The sequence below is a fragment of the Sander lucioperca genome, chromosome 21 (genome assembly GCF_008315115.2).
Source record: "Sander lucioperca isolate FBNREF2018 chromosome 21, SLUC_FBN_1.2, whole genome shotgun sequence".
Classification (NCBI taxonomy): Eukaryota; Metazoa; Chordata; class Actinopteri; order Perciformes; family Percidae; genus Sander; species Sander lucioperca.
Genome location: NC_050193.1, coordinates 1,062,552 through 1,077,551, shown reverse-complemented (window position 1 = coordinate 1,077,551; position 15,000 = coordinate 1,062,552). Strand labels below are relative to the sequence as shown.

At 38.7% G+C, this 15,000-nt stretch overlaps 2 protein-coding genes, 2 long non-coding RNA genes and 1 pseudogene across 4 annotated transcripts in view; 2 read left to right on the top strand and 3 right to left on the bottom strand.

Moving 5' to 3' along the window:
* Positions 1-1,881, top strand: part of LOC118494135 — an 11,660-nt gene extending 9,779 nt beyond the window's left edge. Inside the window, exon 2 of the long non-coding RNA XR_004896198.1 lies at positions 1,686-1,881. This is a non-coding gene — a long non-coding RNA (uncharacterized LOC118494135). The remainder of the gene's footprint in view (positions 1-1,685) is intronic.
* LOC116055156 (SE-cephalotoxin-like) overlaps positions 1-15,000 on the bottom strand; it is a 521,701-nt gene that overhangs the window by 143,597 nt on the left and 363,104 nt on the right. The gene's annotated exons all lie outside the window — the stretch shown is intronic.
* The window catches only part of LOC116062301, a 1,036,964-nt pseudogene that overhangs the window by 669,630 nt on the left and 352,334 nt on the right, over positions 1-15,000 (bottom strand).
* The window catches only part of LOC116055159, a 137,506-nt gene that overhangs the window by 84,576 nt on the left and 37,930 nt on the right, over positions 1-15,000 (bottom strand). The gene's annotated exons all lie outside the window — the stretch shown is intronic.
* The window catches only part of LOC118494121, a 4,108-nt gene continuing 1,889 nt past the window's right edge, over positions 12,782-15,000 (top strand). Inside the window, exons 1-5 of the long non-coding RNA XR_004896184.1 lie at positions 12,782-13,098; positions 13,205-13,263; positions 13,585-13,701; positions 13,847-13,974; positions 14,479-15,000. The exon at positions 14,479-15,000 is cut by the window's right edge and continues 1,889 nt beyond it. This is a non-coding gene — a long non-coding RNA (uncharacterized LOC118494121). The remainder of the gene's footprint in view (positions 13,099-13,204; positions 13,264-13,584; positions 13,702-13,846; positions 13,975-14,478) is intronic.

The window sequence follows — 15,000 nt, the reverse complement described above, 5'->3', positions numbered from 1 at the left end:
GTGCACACAAATGTATATTGACTAAAGACAAATTTAATTTCGGTGGGAAATTTCTTAATGTAAAATATACAGCCCCTAATTTATGTTCACCTTTTTTGGATCCCAGTGGATTCGCAGTCTCAAAATCATCATAAAATAATTGAATTTGCAGTGCAAAATTTTCATTAGAAAAAAGGGGATGTCTCTTTATATACAACCCATCTTGTAAATCAAAATATACACCATCTTTGGGAATGTGGCTAGATGTTAACATATCTGCAAAGTTTGGATTTCTGAGAATAGACTGCAGTGTTTCTAGAATTGGGACATAGGCAAATTTGTCTCTTACAACAATCTGATCATAACTTCCAGTACATCTGTTTCTTCTATTTTCAAATCTGACACCAAGTACTTTTTCGACAGGTTCAACAGTTTTCCATTTTTGTTGAAAATACTTGTTTTGTTTCAGAATTCAATGAGGTGAAAGGGTTTTCAAGTTTTTTTAAACTTTGTTCAATTTTAGCTTTCATACTAGTATCCTGTAATGATAAACATTTTAAAGCTGCAGCTTTAGCTTGACTCTGTACCTCCAGTACCACGTCTTCCATGGATGATACAAAACCATTTAAAGTAGACTGGCTTACACCAGCAACCTGAAGCTGTGCAACAGCAGATGCACACAAATCATGAGTACTTGTGTTGGATACGGGCAGAACTTGAGACGTACTGGCAGCTTCTTCACTAATTGGCAACTGAGCATCATCTGCAACATCACTGACTACAATGTCAGTTTCAACTTCAAGTTCAATTTGGTCAGCATGCTTTGTATTTAGATGCTTCCTAAAGCCTGAGAATGTGCCAAAAACCTGGCAGCATCCTGCCTGAGCACATTTTAAGCAAAGTGATTTACCCTGATATAAACCATGTATTAATCGCATATGCCTCACAAGACTGTTGGTGCTCACAAAATCAATCTGGCAAACTAAACAAATAACCCCCATGATATCAAGTAAGATGATAAAGTGTGATATAAAAATGGGTGAAATGGGTCAAAGAAAATCTCACAATATCCAAAACATGTCAGTGTATGCATGAACTAGCCTGTAGAATGCAGAAGTCTAGCCCTAATCTCAGCAACACGTGGGCTCTCCTGGACTTGTCCCAAATGGATGTTGTAGACAGTTGTAGTTGTCTGTATGAAGGTGTACATGTTGTGGAGCATCTGATTGTAAAGAGTCCCAAATACAAAGTGTGCCTTCACAAGTTCATCAAAAGCTCCAAGAGAAGGGGTTGAGTCGCATGGTATGACCTGCTTGTCCAGAACGATGAAGAACTCATGGATTGCGCTCCTCTTCATGCCAACAGCAAGTAGATAGGGTTGAGTGGTGCTGTTCATCAATGTGTTCCTGGATGCTTGTCCCACTCTGAAAAAAACAACAAAAACAATAAAACATTAGTTAATTGACTTACACTATACTATACAAAGGAATAGAAAAGAATAGATACTTTATTGATCCCTCAAGGGGAAATTCTTTTTTCACTCAAGTTTTTACATTCATAGGCCCAAAATACAACCACACACACACACAAAGGGCTCATAGACATGCAAATGTGGAGAGATGGTGGTTTGATGGACAGCCACGTAGCGGCACCCTGGGAGCAATTAGGGGGTTCGGTACCTTCAGTACCGAGGCAGTGCCCAGGAGGTGAACTGGCACCTCTCCAGCTACCAGTCCACCTTCCATACTTTGGTCCATGCTGGATTTGAACCAGCCACCCTCCGGTTCCCAAGCCAAATCCCTACAGACTGAACTACTGCTGCCCCCAGACATGATGAGGGAAAATATTGTGTTTTCTTCCAACTTTACAAGAAGCCCAGCTGTCTGAAAAAGTAAAGAAAAACACCCGTATAAGCTATAATACAAACCTTCTTGAACACGACAAGGTGCTTCTCAGCTTGGGATGCAGACACCTTGCCTGGCCTCTTCTGCCCCTGGGCTGTTGGAGGAATCAGGTGGAGGAGGAGAATGATTGAAGACAGATCACTGTCCCATCCTGTACACAGAAACCCAAGAGCTAAATGTTATATGATTGTACAATTAAAAAGTAAAAACACCATTCCTTTAAAGTTAAAGCTGACTAAAGAAAAAGCTGGTCAAAGTCAAAACCCTAGAAGAAAATAATTAGGAAAATAAAGTACCAGAGGCAATAATGTCATTATCCATTTCCTCTTCATCTGATGTAGCTTCTGCACAATAGATCAGATCTCAGAGCCTTACTCTGCTGGATGACCCTTTTCTTGAATGTTGTAGGCCACCTAGATAGAGAATTATATTATTAATACAACATGGAAAAATTCATACACCACCAGCTGACATAAGAAAAAGCAGATAAAATGTATCAAAGATCAGAATAACAAAACCCAATGTTTCCATCAGGTAACCATGTTATTTACATGCTAACAAGGCACCAACTTGTAGACAAATTCTAAAAACAGCTACATCCTCAAGTATTCCAATAAGAGGTAAATGTGTAGATGTTATACAGACAATGAGAGTAAAACAAGGGCCTTACAGATGATCACCTCATAAATCTATAACAGGGTTTTTGGGTAAAGACAAATATAGTTAGGACTAACCTCTCCAAAGACTTGGCAGCTACATCTTCTCCAAACTGCAAGATGAAGTCTTGCTCAATCTGCAACAAAGGATACATGACATACCACAAGTTAAGACATATGCATTCTTTTTTTTTTTTTACATTTGTTTGGCCTAATTGACATTTCTCTGTAAAATATTCAATTACCAGGCCTTTGACATCTTTGAAGCGTGGAAAGTAATACTAATAGTAATACTAATAATAATAAATAATACTTAGTAATACGGTCTCCACCTGGTTTCTTGGTCAATTCTGATTCAACCACCTGTGAAAGGACAGAATAAAAGACAAGCCATTATTCACTGAAATTAAATAATCTTGAACAATTGACAGTCAATACATCTAAAAAATAACAAAAAAGTATGCAATGCACAAATTGAAGCTGGCACAAAATAAGTTCCACATTGACTTACTTGTTTGGCATCTTGATTTGCCTTCTGCCGTTTTCTGGAAGGACCGCAGTCCTCATCCAGGATGATTGTCTCATCAGAGCTGGTTGATGATGAACGGGTCAATGCTGAATTGGTTTGGACTGGTGGACTGGCAGATGAAGTGTTCCCCTGTGAACCTAAGTGAGAAGAAGGGAGGACAGATAAAAGATAAACACCAACCATTTGTCAGTTTGTTTTTAGAGTCTTAAGTCCATGCATTTTGCTGAAAGAAATTGAGAGAACAAGTTTACCATTCTCAAACTGAATAGTAAATACACCAGCATTGGGCAGCTGTGCCACTTCTGCAAAGACATCTGCATCCACCTCAGTTCCTGTTTCATCATAAACTCTGATGCCTTCACTGACTGGTGGGATGGAGAACTTCACGAAAGCTTGGGGGGGAAAAAAATATAATACAAAGGTACATTAGGTATATAAAAAAAAAAAAATCACGAGGCATCCCACACCCAAAAAAAGTAAAGTAGTAAAAACTCCATTTCTCTTTATGCACAAAATAACCCTGAACAATTTGTAAAAGTCATGAACTGACAATTACTTTAATTTTGTTTTTATAGTAGTGTGTGACTGATGGCTTACCGGAATTCAAGAATTCATCCAGACTTGGTTCACTGATCTTGACATATTTCTGTTCATTATTGATTTTTGTTTTAATCAACATGATGGAATCTGTAAATACAGCAAAACTTAATTAGCATTATGATCTACAACCCAAACCTACTCTGACAGTAGCATCAGTGTCTGTTAACATAATATTTTAAATAGGGAAATCATACTGGTCAATTTGAGCCTAAAAAAAAAAAAAAACACTATCACAATTTGTCTCACTTTAAATTTAGAGCCTTTTGACTGTGTACTCTTAGTTTTGCAAGCAAAACCCATTTTGTCATGTGTTTAAACAAAGACTGTAAATATTAACATATATGAAATATTACCTACCATCTCTGGACCACAGCACAAAATGGACAAATCTGAGAAACAAAGTAGAAAAATAAATAAATTCCAAACACTATGCATCGCCATCACTCCACAGCAATTTGACATTCAATCTGTTCAACAGTTTGTAATTTAGACTTTTATCCAAAGGACACATCAATAAATTCACAATCCAACCATTCCTAGCAAGATGCTAACTCACAGCAGGAATTACTTATCCAAAGTATTTTTGTGTCGGCTTCACAGGAAGAAATCAGTGTTTTTATTTGCTTTGCCTGATGTCTCCAATGCTCCATGTCTGAAAAGGCACCAATGTTTGCCACATGCGTGTGTGAGCGAGTGAGTGCGCACATGGACGAGTACAGATAAAACAAACGATAACGCCTGTGTAACGGTAACGAGCCAAAAATAAACCCAATATACACTGACAAATCCACTAATAAGACAACATGACATTAGCATTACAGTTTTTATTTAGGGGTGACTTTAATCCATAAAGAATTGCCCGCTCAAACAAACTTCACTTTAGCCACACACAGCTAGCTAGTCACCACCATTAGCTAGTAAAGTCAACTCTCCACACGTGTGTAATCTTCACTATTTTACTGAAATCTATGGACATTAAAAAGGAACACCTTAACAAAGTTTACCCCAACATTGTATAGTTTGACATTAGCTAAATAAAGTCGTTATTTAGCCTGAAATTTTTTGAACATTTAAGGCGAGACACGGCAGGCAAAAACATCGTTTTTTTTTCACTGGTCAATTTTGAGATTTTGGGCTATTTGGCTTCAATAACATGTCTTCTTTCAGACTTGTGGTGAAATAAAGTCCGAAATACACATTTAGGTCTTTATTTTACTACACTTTGTGTGTTTGCGTCGGTAGATTTCACCTAAATTCAACAAAAGTTGGCGTTCTAAATCATCCCGCTGCTCCGCGATCGCTGTCTGCACCCTGTCGTCACATATACCGTTGGAAAGCTCTCTTTCTCCTGTACAATGCTGTCGGATCCAAATATGGTCATTTCCTTTTTATCAGCAACCAATCGTGAAAGTAAAAGGGGGGATTTAACTCAAAATGCGCAATCTCATTGGCTGATGCCAATTTCTGGCAACGTGATTCGTTCAGAATGGTCACGTGATGTGCTCTGACATTTCCGCGGTAGCTCAAAATGTTGAAAGAAGTGCGTCGAAAACGGCCGAAAATCACCTCAGAGAAGAAGAAACAGCGATAACAGTTGTTATTAGCAACAACACACAGAGGATCACAAACTAAGACAGCAGATGATGAAATGCCTTCACATAGTACGTCGATGTTTAAACTGTCGTTCAGCGGAGGTAATCAGACGCTCTCTCTCTCTCTCTCTCTCTCTCTCTCTCTCTCTCTCTCTCTCTCTCTCTCTCTCTCTCTCTCTCTCTCACACACACACACACACACACACACACACACACACACACACACACACACACACACACACACACACACACACACACACACACATACAGTTTTGTATAATATAATTACTATATAATAGGCAAACACAAATCTGTTATTTTGGGATCCTAAGTGGTGTGAGTCCCTCAGGCTGTAGCAGGCAGATCCATGTTTAGCTGTCAGTGGAGCTGCTGTCACCTCTCCTAGGAGAACTACCAGCTTCTCTTCTGGTCTTAACTTTTTTTGGCTATTTTTTCAAAGTGTAATTCTCTTAGTGAAGATAGTTTTTCCCCGTGGAGGAGGAAGTGTATCTCAGTCTGACCCAGCTGGTGGTCACTGAGCCTGTATTTAGTCAGGATCCGTCTCTTCTTTGTATCTCTGACAGTGTGAAGATAATCTGTCAAATAATAATTTAGTCTACTTTGTTTGCTTTCTCCAATGTTCTAAATATTGGTCTTTTGAATGAGTCATAATTAGTTTTGTTCTGTTGTGTTATGAACCAGTGCTGATGGGAGCCTGGTTAGTTATCTTCACCATCAGCTGACTGAGGGGACTGGTTCTGGTTAGTTAGCTTCACCATCAGCTGACTGAGGGGACTGTTTCTGGTTAGTTATCTTCACCATCAGCTGACTGAGAGGACTGGTTCTGGTTAGTTATCTTCACCATCAGCTGACTGACGGGACTGTTTCTGGTTAGTTATCTTCACCATCAGCTGACTGAGGGGACTGGTTCTGGTTAGTTATCTTCACCATCAGCTGACTGAGAGGACTGGTTCTGGTTAGTTATCTTCACCATCAGCTGACTGAGGGGACTGGTTCTGGTTAGTTAGCTTCACCATCAGCTGACTGAGAGGACTGGTTCTGGTTAGTTATCTTCACCATCAGCTGACTGAGAGGACTGGTTCTGGTTAGTTATCTTCACCATCAGCTGACTGAGAGGACTGGTTCTGGTTAGTTATCTTCACCATCAGCTGACTGAGAGGACTGGTTCTGGTTAGTTATCTTCACCATCAGCTGACTGAGAGGACTGGTTCTGGTTAGTTATCTTCACCATCAGCTGACTGAGGGGACTGGTTCTGGTTAGTTATCTTCACCATCAGCTGACTGAGAGGACTGGTTCTGGTTAGTTATCTTCACCATCAGCTGACTGAGAGGACTGGTTCTGGTTAGTTATCTTCACCATCAGCTGACTGAGAGGACTGGTTCTGGTTAGTTATCTTCACCATCAGCTGACTGAGGGGACTGTTTTGTGGGAAAAGTAAGCTGGAGCAGCAGCAAGTATGGCCATGAAGGTGCCTCTGCCATGCTTTCTGTTATGGAGAAGTTGTGGCTTCAGAGCTCAGTTGTGACGGTCAATTCAATGAGAGAAACTGATATGCTCAGGATCTCGAAAGCTGAGACCGTCACAGCTGCCAGTGCAAAACACAGGCGCAAGAGTCTAAGCACAGCTAAAATACATATGGTGCTGGAATGGACAATTAGATTTTAAAAAAGCTGTTACATCTATTGTTGGTCTTGTTCTGTGTCCATTCAACTGTCCAGCGTGGGTTTTGTCGGCAACTTTGTGCATGATACGCCAATGTTAATTCATTAAGTTACTGCAGTTGTAGGCCTTATATGCCTGCCATTTTATTAAATAATCAATTTTCATGAGCTTGAAATATTCTATATTATTATCACTAAGGGCCTGGGCATTTATTCTGTTTTTGAGCAATTTTTCCAATAGAAATGTATTAAATTCCACTATTTAAATCTTTAAATGCCGTTTTCTCAAAATGAGTTTTTTGTCATTCTCCAGTATAAACATCTCAGCCTATGTAGTTAGTAGTATTCTGAAGATAATTACAGAGGGATTTGTTAATAAATCATTCCTGCCCTGATTTATGTGACATTTTAAGCAAAAAAACATGGCGAAAATCGATTTTTTAGGGCTATGGACAGTATATTTTGATTTCCTAGGTAATGAAAGCAGATATCCTGAAATCCCTCTGTAATTTTGTTTTTATCTTGTGTGTAAACAAAATTTAAAAAGAATTTTGCACCTGGCTTTATCATATGTTCAGATCTATCTCCCGAAAATATATGCAAAATCGCGCAAATTTAATGAGAAAATGCATAATTTGCATAATTAAACATACACATTTCAAAAACTTGTAATATATTTTTTTTATATACTTGTGTAAGTAATCAACTGAGGAAGTTTCATGGAGATATCTATTATTTTAAAATTTTAGCCTATTCACCTGTAGTGTCTCGCCTTAAAATACAGAATTACAAAGGGCTAACATGACCTAGTTGAAAGCTAGCTTAAATGTTCAAAAAATTTCAGGCTAAATAACGACTTTATTTAGCTAATGTCAAACTATACAATGTTGGGGTAAACTTTGTTAAGGTGTTCCTTTTTAATGTCCATAGATTTCAGTAAAATAGTGAAGATTACACACGTGTGGAGAGTTGACTTTACTAGCTAATGGTGGTGACTAGCTAGCTGTGTGTGGCTAAAGTGAAGTTTGTTTGAGCGGGCAATTCTTTATGGATTAAAGTCACCCCTAAATAAAAACTGTAATGCTAATGTCATGTTGTCTTATTAGTGGATTTGTCAGTGTATATTGGGTTTATTTTTGGCTCGTTACCGTTACACAGGCGTTATCGTTTGTTTTATCTGTACTCGTCCATGTGCGCACTCACTCGCTCACACACGCATGTGGCAAACATTGGTGCCTTTTCAGACATGGAGCATTGGAGACATCAGGCAAAGCAAATAAAAACACAGATTTCTTCCTGTGAAGCCGACACAAAAATACTTTGGATAAGTAATTCCTGCTGTGAGTTAGCGTCTTGCTAGGAATGGTTGGATTGTGAATTTATTGATGTGTCCTTTGGATAAAAGTCTAAATTACAAACTGTTGAACAGATTGAATGTCAAATTGCTGTGGAGTGATGGCGATGCATAGTGTTTGGAATTTATTTATTTTTCTGCTTTGTTTCTCAGATTTGTCCATTTTGTGCTGTGGTCCAGAGATGGTAGGTAATATTTGTTAATATGTTAATATTTACAGTCTTTGTTTAAACACATGACAAAATGGGTTTTGCTTGCAAAACTAAGAGTACACAGTCAAAAGGCTCTAAATTTAAAGTGACACAAATTGTGATTGTGTTTTTTAGGCTCAAATTGACCAGTATGATTTCCCTATTCAAAATATTATGTTAACAGACACTGATGCTACTGTCAGAGTAGGTTTGGGTTGTAGATCATAATGCTAATTAAGTTTTGCTGTATTTATAGATTCCATCATGTTGATTAAAACAAAAATCAATAATGAACAGAAATATGTCAAGATCAGTGAACCAAGTCTGGATGAATTCTTGAATTCCGGTAAGCCATCAGTCACACACTACTATAAAAACAAAATTAAAGTAATTGTCAGTTCATGACTTTTACAAATTGTTCAGGTTTATTTTGTGCATAAAGAGAAATGGAGTTTTTACTACTTTACTTTTTTTGGGTGTGGGATGCCTCGTGATTTTTTTTTTTTTATATACCTAATGTACCTTTGTATTATATTTTTTCCCCCCAAGCTTTCGTGAAGTTGTGTGAAGATAACTAACCAGAACCAGTCCTCTCAGTCAGCTGATGGTGAAGATAACTAACCAGAACCAGTCCCCTCAGTCAGCTGATGGTGAAGATAACTAACCAGAACCAGTCCCCTCAGTCAGCTGATGGTGAAGATAACTAACCAGAACCAGTCCTCTCAGTCAGCTGATGGTGAAGATAACTAACCAGAACCAGTCCCCTCAGTCAGCTGATGGTGAAGATAACTAACCAGAACCAGTCCTCTCAGTCAGCTGATGGTGAAGATAACTAACCAGAACCAGTCCTCTCAGTCAGCTGATGGTGAAGCTAACTAACCAGAACCAGTCCCCTCAGTCAGCTGATGGTGAAGATAACTAACCAGGCTCCCATCAGCACTGGTTCATAACACAACAGAACAAAACTAATTATGACTCATTCAAAAGACCAATATTTAGAACATTGGAGAAAGCAAACAAAGTAGACTAAATTATTATTTGACAGATTATCTTCACACTGTCAGAGATACAAAGAAGAGACGGATCCTGACTAAATACAGGCTCAGTGACCACCAGCTGGGTCAGACTGAGATACACTTCCTCCTCCACGGGGAAAAACTATCTTCACTAAGAGAATTACACTTTGAAAAAATAGCCAAAAAAAGTTAAGACCAGAAGAGAAGCTGGTAGTTCTCCTAGGAGAGGTGACAGCAGCTCCACTGACAGCTAAACATGGATCTGCCTGCTACAGCCTGAGGGACTCACACCACTTAGGATCCCAAAATAACAGATTTGTGTTTGCCTATTATATAGTAATTATATTATACAAAACTGTATGTGTGTGTGTGTGTGTGTGTGTGTGTGAGAGAGAGAGAGAGAGAGAGAGAGAGAGAGAGAGCGTCTGATTACCTCCGCTGAACGACAGTTTAAACATCGACGTACTATGTGAAGGCATTTCATCATCTGCTGTCTTAGTTTGTGATCCTCTGTGTCTTGTTGCTAATAACAACTGTTATCGCTGTTTCTTCTTCTCTGAGGTGATTTTCGGCCGTTTTCGACGCACTTCTTTCAACATTTTGAGCTACCGCGGAAATGTCAGAGCACATCACGTGACCATTCTGAACGAATCACGTTGCCAGAAATTGGCATCAGCCAATGAGATTGCGCATTTTGAGTTAAATCCCCCCTTTTACTTTCACGATTGGTTGCTGATAAAAAGGAAATGACCATATTTGGATCCGACAGCATTGTAGAGGAGAAAGAGAGCTTTCCAACGGTATATGTGACGACAGGGTGCAGACAGCGATCGCGGAGCAGCGGGATGATTTAGAACGCCAACTTTTGTTGAATTTAGGTGAAATCTACCGACGCAAACACACAAAGTGTAGTAAAATAAAGACCTAAATGTGTATTTCGGACTTTATTTCACCACAAGTCTGAAAGAAGACATGTTATTGAAGACAAATAGCCCAAAATCTCAAAATTGACCAGTGAAAAAAAAACGATGTTTTTGCCTGCCGTGTCTCGCCTTAAATGTTCAAAAAATTTCAGGCTAAATAACGACTTTATTTAGCTAATGTCAAACTATACAATGTTGGGGTAAACTTTGTTAAGGTGTTCCTTTTTAATGTCCATAGATGTCAGTAAAATAGTGAAGATTACACACGTGTGGAGAGTTGACTTTACTAGCTAATGGTGGTGACTAGCTAGCTGTGTGTGGCTAACGTGAAGTTTGTTTGAGCGGGCAATTCTTTATGGATTAAAGTCACCCCTAAATAAAAACTGTAATGCTAATGTCATGTTGTCTTATTAGTGGATTTGTCAGTGTATATTCGGTTTATTTTTGGCTCGTTACCGTTACACAGGCGTTATCGTTTGTTTTATCTGTACTCGTCCATGTGCGCACTCACTCGCTCACACACGCATGTGGCAAACATTGGTGCCTTTTCAGACATGGAGCATTGGAGACATCAGGCAAAGCAAATAAAAACACTGATTTCTTCCTGTGAAGCTGACACAAAAATACTTTGGATAAGTAATTCCTGCTGTGAGTTAGCGTCTTGCTAGGAATGGTTGGATTGTGAATTTATTGATGTGTCCTTTGGATAAAAGTCTAAATTACAAACTGTTGAACAGATTGAATGTCAAATTGCTGTGGAGTGATGGCGATGCATAGTGTTTGGAATTTATTTATTTTTCTACTTTGTTTCTCAGATTTGTCCATTTTGTGCTGTGGTCCAGAGATGGTAGGTAATATTTCATATATGTTAATATTTACAGTCTTTGTTTAAACACATGACAAAATGGGTTTTGCTTGCAAAACTAAGAGTACACAGTCAAAAGGCTCTAAATTTAAAGTGAGACAAATTGTGATTGTGTTTTTTAGGCTCAAATTGACCAGTATGATTTCCCTATTTAAAATATTATGTTAACAGACACTGATGCTACTGTCAGAGTAGGTTTGGGTTGTAGATCATAATGCTAATTAAGTTTTGCTGTATTTACAGATTCCATCATGTTGATTAAAACAAAAATCAATAATGAACAGAAATATGTCAAGATCAGTGAACCAAGTCTGGATGAATTCTTGAATTCCGGTAAGCCATCAGTCACACACTACTATAAAAACAAAATTAAAGTAATTGTCAGTTCATGACTTTTACAAATTGTTCAGGGTTATTTTGTGCATAAAGAGAAATGGAGTTTTTACTACTTTACTTTTTTTGGGTGTGGGATGCCTCGTGATTTTTGTTTTTTATACCTAATGTACCTTTTGTATTATATTTTTTTCCCCCCAAGCTTTCGTGAAGTTCTCCATCCCACCAGTCAGTGAAGGCATCAGAGTTTATGATGAAACAGGAACTGAGGTGGATGCAGATGTCTTTGCAGAAGTGGCACAGCTGCCCAATGCTGGTGTATTTACTATTCAGTTTGAGAATGGTAAACTTGTTCTCTCAATTTCTTTCAGCAAAATGCATGGACTTAAGACTCTAAAAAAAACCTGACAAATGGTTGGTGTTTATCTTTTATCTGTCCTCCCTTCTTCTCACTTAGGTTCACAGGGGAACACTTCATCTGCCAGTCCACCAGTCCAAACCAATTCAGCATTGACCCGTTCATCATCAACCAGCTCTGATGAGACAATCATCCTGGATGAGGACTGCGGTCCTTCCAGAAAACGGCAGAAGGCAAATCAAGATGCCAAACAAGTAAGTCAATGTGGAACTTATTTTGTGCCAGCTTCAATTTGTGCATTGCATACTTTTTTGTTATTTTTTTTAGATGTATTGGCTGTCAATTGTTCAAGATTATTTGACAGATGGTTAACATCCTCGCAGCAGATATGACTGAAACTTATGGGTAATATGGATATTTTGGTTTCAAGCAGAACATTTCTTCCATGTTTTTTATTGAGAAAACAAGTGTCATTATTTAATTCTTGACATTTATTATAAGCATTGAAATAAATTGTATTGACTTTCTTTACTTCACTCTCAGGACATCACCACCACGGGACGTGAGAGAGATGTATGCTCGAGGCATAGTTGAGATGTTCCCTTACCTGATGGATCCATATTCAAAAAATGGATATGGAAGTCTTCACTTGTTCTAGTTATTAGACTATTATTCCTACTATAGGTAGGAAGTACCTATAGTAGGGATGGTAAAATGCTGTTTCCAGAATTCATCATTTTAACCAACTGGTGCTGTTTTAATAATTAGCTATCCTGTTATTATCATTTAAAGGAGCATTTCTATGATGGTGAAAGTGGCAGTGGTTACTTGGCATGGAGGCTCCAAACCATACAGAGGAATAGTGCTTCATCACAGAGCAAAAGGCCATCACATCAGCTGACTGGTGGAGGGCCGTCAGCTAGGAGAGATGCTTCACCCTGAGTGAAGAGCAATGCAAGGAGGCCATATCCTTCATGAAGTTTTCATCTGATGAGGACACTATCAAGCAGAAGATGAAGATGACATTTGAATATCGTCGATGTATGGTCTACGACAAAGAGAAATCCTCAGATGTCTTGACTGAATTTCCACGCTTCAAAGATGTCAAAGGCCTGGTAATTGAATATTTTACAGAGAAATGTCAATTAGGCCAAACAAATGTAAAAAAAGAAAAAAGAATGCATATGTCTTAACTTGTGGTATGTCATGTATCCTTTGCAGATTGAGCAAGACTTCATCTTGCAGTTTGGAGAAGATGTAGCTGCCAAGTCTTTGGAGAGGTTAGTCCTAACTATATTTGTCTTTACCCAAAAACCCTGTTATAGATTTATGAGGTGATCATCTGTAAGGCCCTTGTTTTACTCTCATTGTCTGTATAACATCTACACATTTACCTCTTATTGGAATACTTGAGGATGTAGCTGTTTTTAGAATTTGTCTACAAGTTGGTGCCTTGTTAGCATGTAAATAACATGGTTACCTGATGGAAACATTGGGTTTTGTTATTCTGATCTTTGATACATTTTATCTGCTTTTTCTTATGTCAGCTGGTGGTGTATGAATTTTTCCATGTTGTATTAATAATATAATTCTCTATCTAGGTGGCCTACAACATTCAAGAAAAGGGTCATCCAGCAGAGTAAGGCTCTGAGATCTGATCTATTGTGCAGAAGCTACATCAGATGAAGAGGAAATGGATAATGACATTATTGCCTCTGGTACTTTATTTTCCTAATTATTTTCTTCTAGGGTTTTGACTTTGACCAGCTTTTTCTTTAGTCAGCTTTAACTTTAAAGGGATTGTGTTTTTACTTTTTAATTGTACAATCATATAACATTTAGCTCTTGGGTTTCTGTGTACAGGATGGGACAGTGATCTGTCTTCAATCATTCTCCTCCTCCACCTGATTCCTCCAACAGCCCAGGGGCAGAAGAGGCCAGGCAAGGTGTCTGCATCCCAAGCTGAGAAGCACCTTGTCGTGTTCAAGAAGGTTTGTATTATAGCTTATACGGGTGTTTTTCTTTACTTTTTCAGACAGCTGGGCTTCTTGTAAAGTTGGAAGAAAACACAATATTTTCCCTCATCATGTCTGGGGGCAGCAGTAGTTCAGTCTGTAGGGATTTGGCTTGGGAACCGGAGGGTGGCTGGTTCAAATCCAGCATGGACCAAAGTATGGAAGGTGGACTGGTAGCTGGAGAGGTGCCAGTTCACCTCCTGGGCACTGCCTCGGTACTGAAGGTACCGAACCCCCTAATTGCTCCCAGGGTGCCGCTACGTGGCTGTCCATCAAACCACCATCTCTCCACATTTGCATGTCTATGAGCCCTTTGTGTGTGTGTGTGGTTGTATTTTGGGCCTATGAATGTAAAAACTTGAGTGAAAAAAGAATTTCCCCTTGAGGGATCAATAAAGTATCTATTCTTTTCTATTCCTTTGTATAGTATAGTGTAAGTCAATTAACTAAATGTTTTATTGTTTTTGTTGTTTTTTTCAGAGTGGGACAAGCATCCAGGAACACATTGATGAACAGCACCACTCAACCCTATCTACTTGCTGTTGGCATGAAGAGGAGCGCAATCCATGAGTTCTTCATCGTTCTGGACAAGCAGGTCATACCATGCGACTCAACCACTTCTCTTGGAGCTTTTGATGAACTTGTGAAGGCACACTTTGTATTTGGGACTCTTTACAATCAGATGCTCCACAACATGTACACCTTCATACAGACAACTACAACTGTCTACAACATCCATTTGGGACAAGTCCAGGAGAGCCCACGTGTTGCTGAGATTAGGGCTAGACTTCTGCATTCTACAGGCTAGTTCATGCATACGCTGACATGTTTTGGATATTGTGAGATTTTCTTTGACCCATTTCACCCATTTTTATATCACACTTTATCATCTTACTTGATATCATGGGGGTTATTTGTTTTGTTTGCCAGATTGATTTTGTGAGCACCAACAGTCTTGTGAGGCATATGCGATTAATACATGGTTTATATCAGGGTAAATCA